The sequence below is a fragment of the Protopterus annectens genome, chromosome 2.part2, assembly GCF_019279795.1.
Source record: "Protopterus annectens isolate FY-2018-M chromosome 2.part2, PAN1.0, whole genome shotgun sequence".
NCBI lineage: Eukaryota > Metazoa > Chordata > Ceratodontiformes > Protopteridae > Protopterus > Protopterus annectens.
In genome coordinates this window covers 1,132,151,929-1,132,162,872 of record NC_056730.1, presented here as the reverse complement: position 1 = coordinate 1,132,162,872, position 10,944 = coordinate 1,132,151,929, and positions in this window count along the sequence as shown.

Genomic DNA, 10,944 nt, shown 5'->3' with positions numbered 1-10,944 from the left:
GACTTCCCACAGCAGGCTCCCTCGACTCCCCGGCCACACCCTCGACAGGGGCAGGACATCCCCTGGTGTGATAGAAGGCACGAGTAACTCGGAACTGCAAAGTGCGTTTGAAGTGTCGATGATCAATGTGTCCCGCAATTCACATTAGTTCTCACAACCAGCTACGTTCTTCATTGGTGCATGAGCCGAGTGATCCATCACTCAGAGTCATGCAGTTCTCATTCGCCGGGGCACCTCTGCCCACACAGCATCACAACTCAAGATGAGCATGCGAGGTTTCACAGGCGTCATTGTGGATGACCTGACAGGGTTTACTGGCCCCACACCACAAGACAGCATGGAGTCCTGCAGCAGCCAGCACACGGCCACACCGCCAACCTTCTGGGTCTCTGAACCAACACCCTGCATGGAGCAGGGCATCCTCCACAGGTACCCATGAGCGACATCAAGGGGAGATGACTCCAGTGTGCCACCCCCAGGGATGGCCCCTGCACAGACAGAGGGGAGGCCACCACCCCCCTGCTGGGACGGCACCCTCTCCCTCCTCCTACCACATGGGGAGCCAGCCACCTCTGGAGTGTGCGGTGGACTGCACCATTGGGCCAGGTGAACCCTCCACCACCATCCCCCTCATGGCAGCAGAGGAGTACCCACACCTCCCACCACACAGATGGACCCCCCTCCCTCCCACCACCAGGAGGCAATGGGGGGACAGACACCACCTCTCCTCTCACTCTCCTCTCCCTCCCCTCACTCTCTCCCCCCAGGAGCCACTGGCTCAGTCCTGCTGACCTCCACCAGGGAGCACAGAGAGATAGGAGTCAGAGACAGAGAGAGAGACATAGAGGGTCAGGGTGGTGGTGCAAGGAGAGGCCCTGGTACCCAGGGACAGCACCGTCCAAGGACCCATGGCGTTAATGATCCTTCCGCAGGTTCACCTACAGATACCTTGTTATGACGTTTACTTCCTCTAGATAGTCAAGTTTGATCGTCTTTTCGGCACACCACCAGGGCCGTGACCAATTCCAGTGGGGTCAATCTGAGGACCTCACTAAACCATTAAAACTGTAGTAGCGATGGGCGGTGTGTACAAAGGTCAGGGACTTAATCAACGCAAGCTTATGATCCACACTTACTGGGAATTCCTCGTTCATGGGGAATAATTGCAATCTCCAGTCCCTATCACGAATGGGATTCAGCAGATTACCCAGACCTGTCGGCCAAGGGTAGACACACGCTGATCCATTCAGTGTAGCACGCGTGCAGCCCCGTAAATCTAAGGGCATCACAGACCTGTTATTGCTCAATCTCGTGTGGCTGAAAGCCACTTGTCCCTCTAAGAAGTTGGAGACGACCACACTGGGCCACATAACTAGTTAGCATGGCGGAGTCTCATTCGTTATCGGAATTAACCAGACAAATCACTCCACCAACTAAGAACGGCCATGCACCACCACCCACAAAATTGAGAAAGAGCTATCAATCTGTCAAGCCTTTCCGTGTCCGGGCTGGGTGAGGTTTCCCGTGTTGAGTCAAATTAAGCCACAAGCTCCACTCCTGGTGGTGCCCTTCCATCAATTCCTTTAAGTTTCAGCTTTGCAACCATACTAACCTCGGAACCCAAAGACTTTGGTTTCCCAAAAGCTCCCTGCCGGGCCATGGGAATAACGCCACCAGATTGCTAGTCAGCATTGTTTATGGTCAGAACTGCGATGGTATCTGATCATCTTCGAACCTCTGATTTTTGTTCTTTATTAATGAAAACATTATTGGCAAATGCTTTCGCTTTAGATAGTCTTGCACCAGTCCAAGAATTTCACCTCTAGCGGCACAATACGAATGCCCCTGGCCGTCCCTCTTAATCATGGCCCCAGTTCCAAAAACCAACAAAATAGAACCGGAGTCCTATTCCATTATTCCTAGCTGAAGTATTCAAGTGACCAGCCTGCTTTGAACACTCAAAAGTATATGCTTCAGACCAGTTAAGAGCATCGAGGGAGCACCGAGAGGCATGAGCTGGGACACGTGGTAGCTCACCTTATGGCAGACCACCAGCCCGATCCCAAGATCCAACCATGAGCTTTTTAACTGCAGCAACTTTAATATACATTATTGGAGCTGGAATTACCGTGGCTGCTGGCACCAGATTTGCCATCCAATAGATCCTCGTTAAAGGATTTAAAATGTACTCATTCCAATTACAGGGCCTCGAATGAGTCTTGTATTGTTATTTTTCATCACTACCTCCCCGAGTCAGGAGTGGGTAATTTGTGCGCTTGCTGCCTTCCTTGGATGTGGTAGCTGCTTCTCAGGCTCCCTCTTCGGAATCGAACCCTGATTCCCCATTACCCGTGGTCACCATGGTAGGCACAGATAGTACCATCGAAAGTTGATAGGGCAGACCATTTGAATGTCGCGTCGCCGCCACGAGGGCACGCGATTGGCCTGAGTTTATCTAGAGTCACCAAAACTGCCGGGCTGAGACCCGGATTGGTTTTGGTCTGATAAATGCACGCATCCCCAGAGGTCAGCGCTCGTCAGCGTGTATTACCTCTAGAATTACCACAGTTATCCAAGTAACAGTGGAGCGATCAAAGCGACCATAACTGATTTAATGAGCCATTCACAGTTTCACTGTAGCATCTGTGTGCACTTGCATGGCTTAATCTTTGAGACAAGCATATGCTACTGGCAGGATCAACCAGATAGGAGCACCTCAGTGGGTGGGCAGAGAGGAGGGGCCAGAGCCCACACCTCTGCCAACAGGAGGGGTCCCTCTCCCCACAGAGGGGGCACCCCGGGTGCTGGTCATGGACCATCAACCATGAACCCAGAAGGCCACTGGCCAGCATAGTGTGGGTCAGCACTCATAGCTAGAGAAAAGTGGGAGAGAACTCCCTCCATGCTTTAACCGCCCACAGATGCCAGGGGATGGTGGCCATGTCACAGGACTCCTTTGCCTCATCCTGGGCTCATCAGTCTCACCTAGACTTCTGCCCTGAGGGGCATGTAGCACTCCACACCCTCTCCTGAACATCACTCCCGGGGTGGAGAAGCTCAGCCCACAAGCCATGATCCACAGAGCCATGCCACAGGGGCCCTTCACCAATGGGAGTCAGTCATCCCAATTGATCGATGAACAGTGGGTAAGGGCACCTCAATCCCACACAAACACCTGGCAGGATATCACCCAGGACTGGGACATGGACTCTGACAGGACACACTGTCCTCCCTCTTTCTGGGCTGGGACCCAGACTGGGGCAGTCACACTCATGCATTTTGATGGGATACCCTATCATTCTTCAGCTCCCAAAGGCTGCCAAATCGTGCCAGGTCACACATGCCCACCAGCCCTTCCAGGGGATGTAACTGCAGGGTGTGACCAGCCAGTGGAACTCCCCTCAGCCACTGAGGGGAAGATCCACTCTCATACAGACTTCCAGCTGGGAGGAAGAGGCCTGTGAGGGCACCTCGACCCCACACAGACACCTGGCAGAACATTCTCCCCTGGGGCTGAGACCCTCACTCACACTCTGAGACACCCCATCATTCCATAACTCCTGGAGGCTGTCAAATCATGTCAGATCACGCGTACCCACCAGGTGATCAGGGAAGCAAGCCTGCCGGGTGCAACCAGCCCCACAGAACTCCCCTTGGCTGATGAGGTGCAGATCCACTCTCATATGGACTTCCGGCCGGAAGGAAGAGGCCCATGAGGGCACCTTGACCCCATGTAAACACCTGGCAGAACATTCTCCCCTGGGGCTGAGACACAGACTCACACTCTGAGACACCCTGTCATCCCATAACTCCTAGAGGCTGCCAAATCGTGCCGGATCACGCGAGCCCACCAGGCGATCAGTGGAGCAAGACTGCAGGATGCAACCGGCTCCATGGAACTCCCCTCGTCTGAGGAAGGGCAGGTACACTCTCATATGGACTTCCAAGTCCACCTCCTTTCCAATCCAGGGCTAGTCTGGGGACTTTGCAATTTTTCGAGAACGCCTTTGAGAACAGGGCAGGGTCATGCATGAAGCTCCCTTAAGGACTTCTGTAAGGGCCTACCATGGTGACCACCCCTTCAACCCTGCAGAGAGACATCTTCACCCAGTCGCAGCCCAAGGCTCACCTAGGGGACCCCACCACCTCCATGTCCCCTGCAGGCTGCCAAGCCATACCGTGTCTCCGTGCCCTCGGAGCCTCTCAGGGGGACCTCGCTACAATCCAGGCCATCCTCACTGAGCTCCCCTCAGCCACCGAGGGGCAGGCATGCTTTCATTGGGACTTTCACATCCCCCTCCTTTCAAGTCCAAAGCCCCACAGTCCCCATCTCCCCCAGATCTCCTGGAGGCTGCCTGCCTGGGCCATGTCCCAATGCCCTCAGGGCCTCTCAGGGGGACCTCCTCCAATCCAAGCAGCACTCGTGGAACTCCCCTTGGCCGCCAAGGGGCAGGCACGCTCTCATTGGGACTTCCATGCCCCCCTCCTTTCCAGTCCAGGGCCATTCTGGGGACTTTGCAACATTTTGGTAGTGCCGTCAGGTACCGGGTGATGTTGGACGCCTTCTCCCTGCCTGGCAGGAGCACTCCTGGCCCCGCAGCCTTCCACCAGATGCTCCCTTGAAGACTTCCATCATGGGAGGCTCCACCAGACCCCGTTCAACCAGTCAGGAGCACTTCTGGCCCCACTGCCTTCTGCCAGATGCTCCCTTGAGGACTTCTGTCCCACTGGGGACATGATCCGGTACCTCTCACCCAGGAGGGAGTGCTTCCTGCCCAACTGCCTTCTGCCCCTCTCTCTCCCTTCTGGAATTCCACTGGAATGGACTCCCAACTCAGGGCTTCCACTTCTACCCGGGTGGGAGCGCTCATTTCCCGGGTTGCATATCACCTGGAGGCTGCCAAGCCATGCCTTGTCCCTGTGCTCTTGGAGCCTCTCAGGTGGTCCTCCCTTTGGTCCCAGCCAGCCCCGCAGAACTTCCCTCAGCCGCCGGGGGGCAGGCACACTCTCATCGAGACTTCCACATCCCCCTCCTTTCTGGTCCAGACCACCATGGTTCCCGTCTCCCCCAGATCTTCTGGAGGCTGCCTGGCCGGGCTGTGTCCCCGTGCCCTCGGAGCCCCTCAGGGTGACCTCCCTCTGGTCCCAGCCAGCCCCGCGGAACTCCCCTCAGCCGCCGAGGGACAGACACACTCTCATCGGGACTTCCACATCCACCTCCTTTCCGGTCCAGAGTACCACAGTCCCCATCTTTCCCAGATCTCTTGGAGGCTGCCTGGATGGGCTGTGACCCCGTGCCCTTGGAGGACTTCAGGGAGACCTCCCTCTGGTCCTGGCCAGCCCTGCAGAACTCCCCTCAGCCACCGAGGGGCAAGCACGCTCTCATCGGGACTTTCACGTCTCCCTCCTTTCCAGTCCAGAGCACCACGGTCCCCGTCTCCCCAGATCTTCTGGAGGCTGCCAAACTGTGCCATGTCCCCATGCACTTGGAGCCTCTCAGAGGGACTTCCCTCCAGTCCCGGCTGGCCCCGTGGAACTCCCCTTGGCCACGAGAGGCAGGCACGCTCTCATCAGGACTTCCATGTCCCCCTCCTTTTCAGTCGTGAGCACCATGGTCCCCATCTTCCCCAGATTTCCTGGAGGCTGCCTGGCCGGGCCATGTCCCCGAGCCCTCGGAGCCCATCAGGGGGATCTCTCTCTGGTCCCAGCTGGCCCCGAGGAACTCCCCTCGGGCACCGAAGGGCAGGCACGCTCTCATTGGGACTTCCACATCCCCCTCCTTTCCGGTCCAGAGCACCACAGTCCCTGTCTCCCCCAGATATCCTGGAGGCTGTCAAACCATGCCGTGTCCCAATGCACCCGGAGCCTCTCAGGGGGAACTCCCTCCAGTTCTTGCTGGCCCTGCGGAACTCCCCTCGGCCACCGAGGGGCAGGCACGCTCTCATCGAGACTTACACATCTCCCTCCTTTCTGGGCCAGAGCACCACGGTCCCCATATCGCCCAGATCTCCTGGAGCCTGCCAAACCGTGCTGTGGCCCCGTGCACCCGGAGCCTCTCAGGGGGACCTCCCTCTGATCCATGCTGCCCTTGCGGAGCTCCCTTTGGCCACTGAGGGGCAGGCATGCTCTCATTGGGACTTCCATGTCCCCTCCTTTCCAGTCCAGAGCACCATGGTCCCCATCTCCCCCAGATTTCCTGGAGGCTGCCAAACCGTGTCGTGTCCCCATGCACTCGGAGCCTCTCAGGGGGACCTCCCTTCAGTCCCGGCCGGGCCAGCAGAACTCCCCTCGGCTGCCGAGGGGCAGGCACGCTATCATCGGGACTTCTGAGCCCCCCTCCTTTCCGGTCCAGGGCCATTCTGGGGACTTTGCAACATTTCGGGAGTGCCATCAGGTACCGGGCGATGTCAGATGCCTTCCCCCTGCCTGGCAGGAGCACTCCTGGCCCCGCAGCCTTCCACCAGATGCTCCCTTGAGGACTTCCATCATGGGAGGCTCTGCCAGACCCCGCTCAACCAGTTAGGAGCACTTCTGGCCCCGCTGCCTTCTGCCAGATGCTCCCTTGAGGACTTCCATCCCACCAGGGGCATGATCCAAACCCTCTCACTCAGGAGGGAGTGCTTCCTGCCCGGCCACCTTCCACCCCTCTCTCTCCCTTCTGGACTTCCACCGGGATGGACTCCCCACTCAGGGCTTCCACTTCTACCCTGGCGGGAGTGCTCATTTCCCGGGTTGCATATTACCTGGAGGCTGCCAATCCAGGCCTTGTCCCTGTGCCCTCAGAGCACAGTTGGCCAACTCCACCTTCCAAACCTGAGCGCGAGATGCCATGGAGGCCATATCTTGGTACCCCTGGAGTCTGGGAGGAAACGATCACAGACCTGGCTTCTGGGGGCAGCCCTCAGCACACCCGCACTGTCAGCTGACTCCCGCCTCTGGAGCCAGGTGTGAGACACCATGGTGGCCATATCTCGGCACCCCTGGGGCCTGGGAGGACGTGATTGCAGACCTGGCTTCCTGGGGTCTGACCCGAGCGTGAGATGCCATGGCGGCTGTATCTCCACACCCCACAGAGCTGGGAGGATGTGAAAGCAGACCTGGATTCCTGGAGTGGCCCTCAACACACTCACACTGTCAGGCAACTCTCCTCACCACTAATTCCGACTCACCACGAGGGACCCCGCCACATCCATGTCCCCTGCAGGCTGCCAAACTGTGCTGTGTCCCCCTTGCCCTTGGAGCATCTCAGGTCCCTCTGATCCAGGCTGCCCTCATGGAACTCCCCCCACCATCGAGGGGCAGGCACACTCTCATTGGGACTTCCACATTCCCCTACTTTCCGGTTCAGAGCACCATGGTCCCCGTCTCCCACATATCTCCTGAAGGCTGCCAAACCATGCTGTGTCCCCCTTGCCCTTGGAGCCTCTCAGGGGGACCTCCCTCTGATCCCAGCCGGCCCCTTGGAACTCCCGTCGGCCACCAAGGGGCAGGCACGTCATCATCAGGACTTCCGAGCCCATGCTCCTTTCTGGTCCAGAGCACCACTGCCCCCGTCTCCCACATATCCCCTGAAGGCTGCCAAACCTTGCCGTATCCCCCTTGCCCTCAGAACCTCTCAGGGGGACCTCCCTCTGATCCAAACTGCCCTTGTGGAACTCCACCTCAGCCACCGAGGGGCAGGCATGCTCTCATCGGGACTTCCAAGTCCCCCTACTTTCAGGTTCAGAACCATCTCCCGCATATCCCCTGAACGCTGCCTGGCTGAGCCGTGTCCCCCTTGCCCTCAAAGCCTCTCAGGGGGACCTCCCTCTGATCCCAGCCAGTCCCACGGAACTCCCCTCAGCCACCAAGGGGCAGGAACAACCTCATCGGGACTTCCAAGCCCACGCTCCTTTCTGGTCCAGAGCACCACCATCCCCATCTTCCCCAGATACCCTGCTGGCTGCCAAACCATGCCGTGTCCCCTTGCCCTCAGAGCCTCTCATGGGGACCTCCCTCTGATCCAGGCTACCCTAGAGGAACTCCCCCCCCGGCCGCCAAGGGGCAGGCACGCTCTCATCGGGACTTCCACTTCCCCCTACTTTCAGGTACAGAGCACCATGGTCCCCATCTCCCAAATATCCCCTGAAGCCTGCCAAACCATGCCATGTCCCCCTTGCCCTCGAGCCTCTCAGGGGGACCTCCCTCCGATCCAGACCGCCCTTGTGGAACTCCCCCCCAGCCACTGAGGGACAGGCACGCTCTCATCGGGACTTCCACTTCCCCCTACTTTCAGGTCCAGTGCACCATGATCCGCATCTCCCACATATCCCCTGAAGCCTGCCAAACCATGCTGTGTCCCCCTTGGCCTCAGAGCCTCTCAGGGGGACCTCTCTCCGATCTAGGCCACCCTCGTGGAACTCCCCCACAGCCGCCGAGGGGCAGGCATGCTCTCATTGGGATTTCCATGTCTCCTTCCTTTCAGGTCCAGAGCATAACAGTCCCCGTGTCCCACATATTACCTGGAGGCTACCAAGCTGTGCTGTGTCTCTGTGCCCTCAGAACCTCTCAGGGGACCTCTCTCCGATCCCGGCCACCCTCATGGAACTCCACTCAGCCATCAAGGGGCAGGCATGCCTTCATCAGGACTTCCATGTCCCCCTCCTTTCTGGTCCAGAGCCATTCTGGGGGCTTTGTGACATTTCAGGAATGCTGTCGGGTACCGGACGACATCAGACTCCTTCCCCCTGCATGACAGGATCATTCCTGGCCCCACAGTCTTCTTCCAGATACTCCCTTGGGGACTTCCGTTCCACTGGGGTGTACAATCTGGACCCTCCCACACTGGAGGGAGCGCTCCCTGCCCGGCTCCTTTCCACCTCTATCCCCCTTTTGGACTTCCATCCTGGAGGCGGCTGCGGTCTGGACCCCCTCATACAGGTGGCAGCTCTCCTAGCCCAGCTGTTTTCCGCCTCTCTCTCCCTTAAGGACTTCCATCAGGAGGGACCCTCTAATGGCTTCCACTTCTACCCAGGCAGGAGAGCTCTTTTCCCGGGTTACATACCATATTTCTTTGTAAATAAGACCTAACCAGAGAATAAGGCCTAACATGGTTTTCCAGGGTGGTCATGATATAAACCCTACCCCAAAAATATGCCCCAGTTAAGCTTGTCAACAACACACGATGGACGTGTTGAATTATAAAATAATATTATTGACACTGGTTGACTGAGGTTATCGTACTCTGCTCACCATTTTCAGACCATTCAGACACCCAACTTCTCTTTGCAGAAAGTCGTAAGATTTTTTGCCTGGGAGTCCTCCACAATTCTTACTGTAACCCTAGCTATCACTCACACTAGACGGTTGAGATCCTTGGCCCATAAAACACTGGCAGGCATATTTTGATCGATCAACATACAGACAACGTGCGTAGAGCACTTGTATGTGATAGTGAATGGTTGTGGGTGTGCCTTCTCTTTGTAAACAGCATCATTTTGTGTTGCCACTCCAGTCTCGGAAGTCTTCAAATAAACCCCCCCCCTACAAAATGAGTGCAAAAAGAAAGAGCTATTCCATAGCGTACAAGAAATAAATCATGGTGGACTCCTGGGGAAAGAATCTGATGGCTTTCTGCAAAGGGAAGAAGTTAGTCCTCCAAATGGTCCGAAAATGGAGTGCAGTGTACGATAACCTCAGTCAACAGACCAACGAGGGAAATGCTAAGAAGTGCAAGTGTGGATCAGGTTGGCAACCATTATTTCCTAAGCTGGAAGACATCGTCTGTGAGTGGATTGCTAACAGGAGAGCAAAGGCTTTGGATGTGCGCAGGACTGATATCCAGGCTTTTGCCCTTGCAATGCTACCACAGTTAGAAATATCCCCAGAAGAATTCAAAGTATCACAACATTGGCTGGATGGCTTCCTTCACCGATATGAACTGTCTCTAAGAAGATCAACAACACTGTTCAAGCTGGAAGATACTGAAGTTATTAAACTGTATGTTATTAAATTGTATCCTTCCCGCCTAAACTCCTCCTCACATAATACACTAGAGAGATGAAAAAAAAAAAAAAAAAAAAAAAAAAAAAAAAACATTTACTACTTTTTTCTAATTTTTCAATATTAGAAACTTATATCTTAGAATCTGTATAGCAAATATATGTTATAACTTTGTTTTAACTTGCCTCTCTCCAAAGATTTTATGTCCTGTCTTAATGTTTTAAGAATTTTAAACTTGTTTAGACCATTACTCTGTATTATTTGTAAATTTCGTTGGAGCTTTTCTCCCCGGGCCTCCACTGAAAATGGACATATATCCAGCTGGACTAGCCCGGTCAACAAATGTAAAATAAAATAAAATAAAAATAAAATAAATAAAATAAATTAAACGTGCACTTGCTTTCAAGTCCTTTGTTGATGGCATTGACTTTTCTAAATACCAACTCTCCAACATGATTGCTATGGATGAAACTGCAGTGTTTATGGGCCAAGGATCTGAAACAACAATTGATCAGAGGGGTGCCTCGTCAATCGCCATTCCCTCCACTGGTTACAAGAGTGCACTTGTTACCTGTATTTTGGCAATTCATCTAGATGGAAAGAAAATCCCACCTCTAATCATTAGTAAGGGCAAGAAAAATAAGATTGAACGTGTTTCAGGCATTTATATTCTTGAAACCAAAAAAGCCTGGTGCACACAAGCAGCTATAAGGAAATGGGTCGATGTAATGCTGCCACTTGTTTTGCAAGGTGGCAAAAGAGGTCTGCTAATCTGGGATTCAGCCAGCACTCACCGTGCTAAAGAAATGAAGAAATTCCTTGCACAGAGAAGAATAGATCAAATAATGATTCCCGCAGGAATGACTGCCTATCTCCAGACTCTTGATATTGCAATAAACAAGCCATTCTAGGACCATTTGTGCATGGAACTCAATGACTACATTAAAAATAGAATGGAGAGAA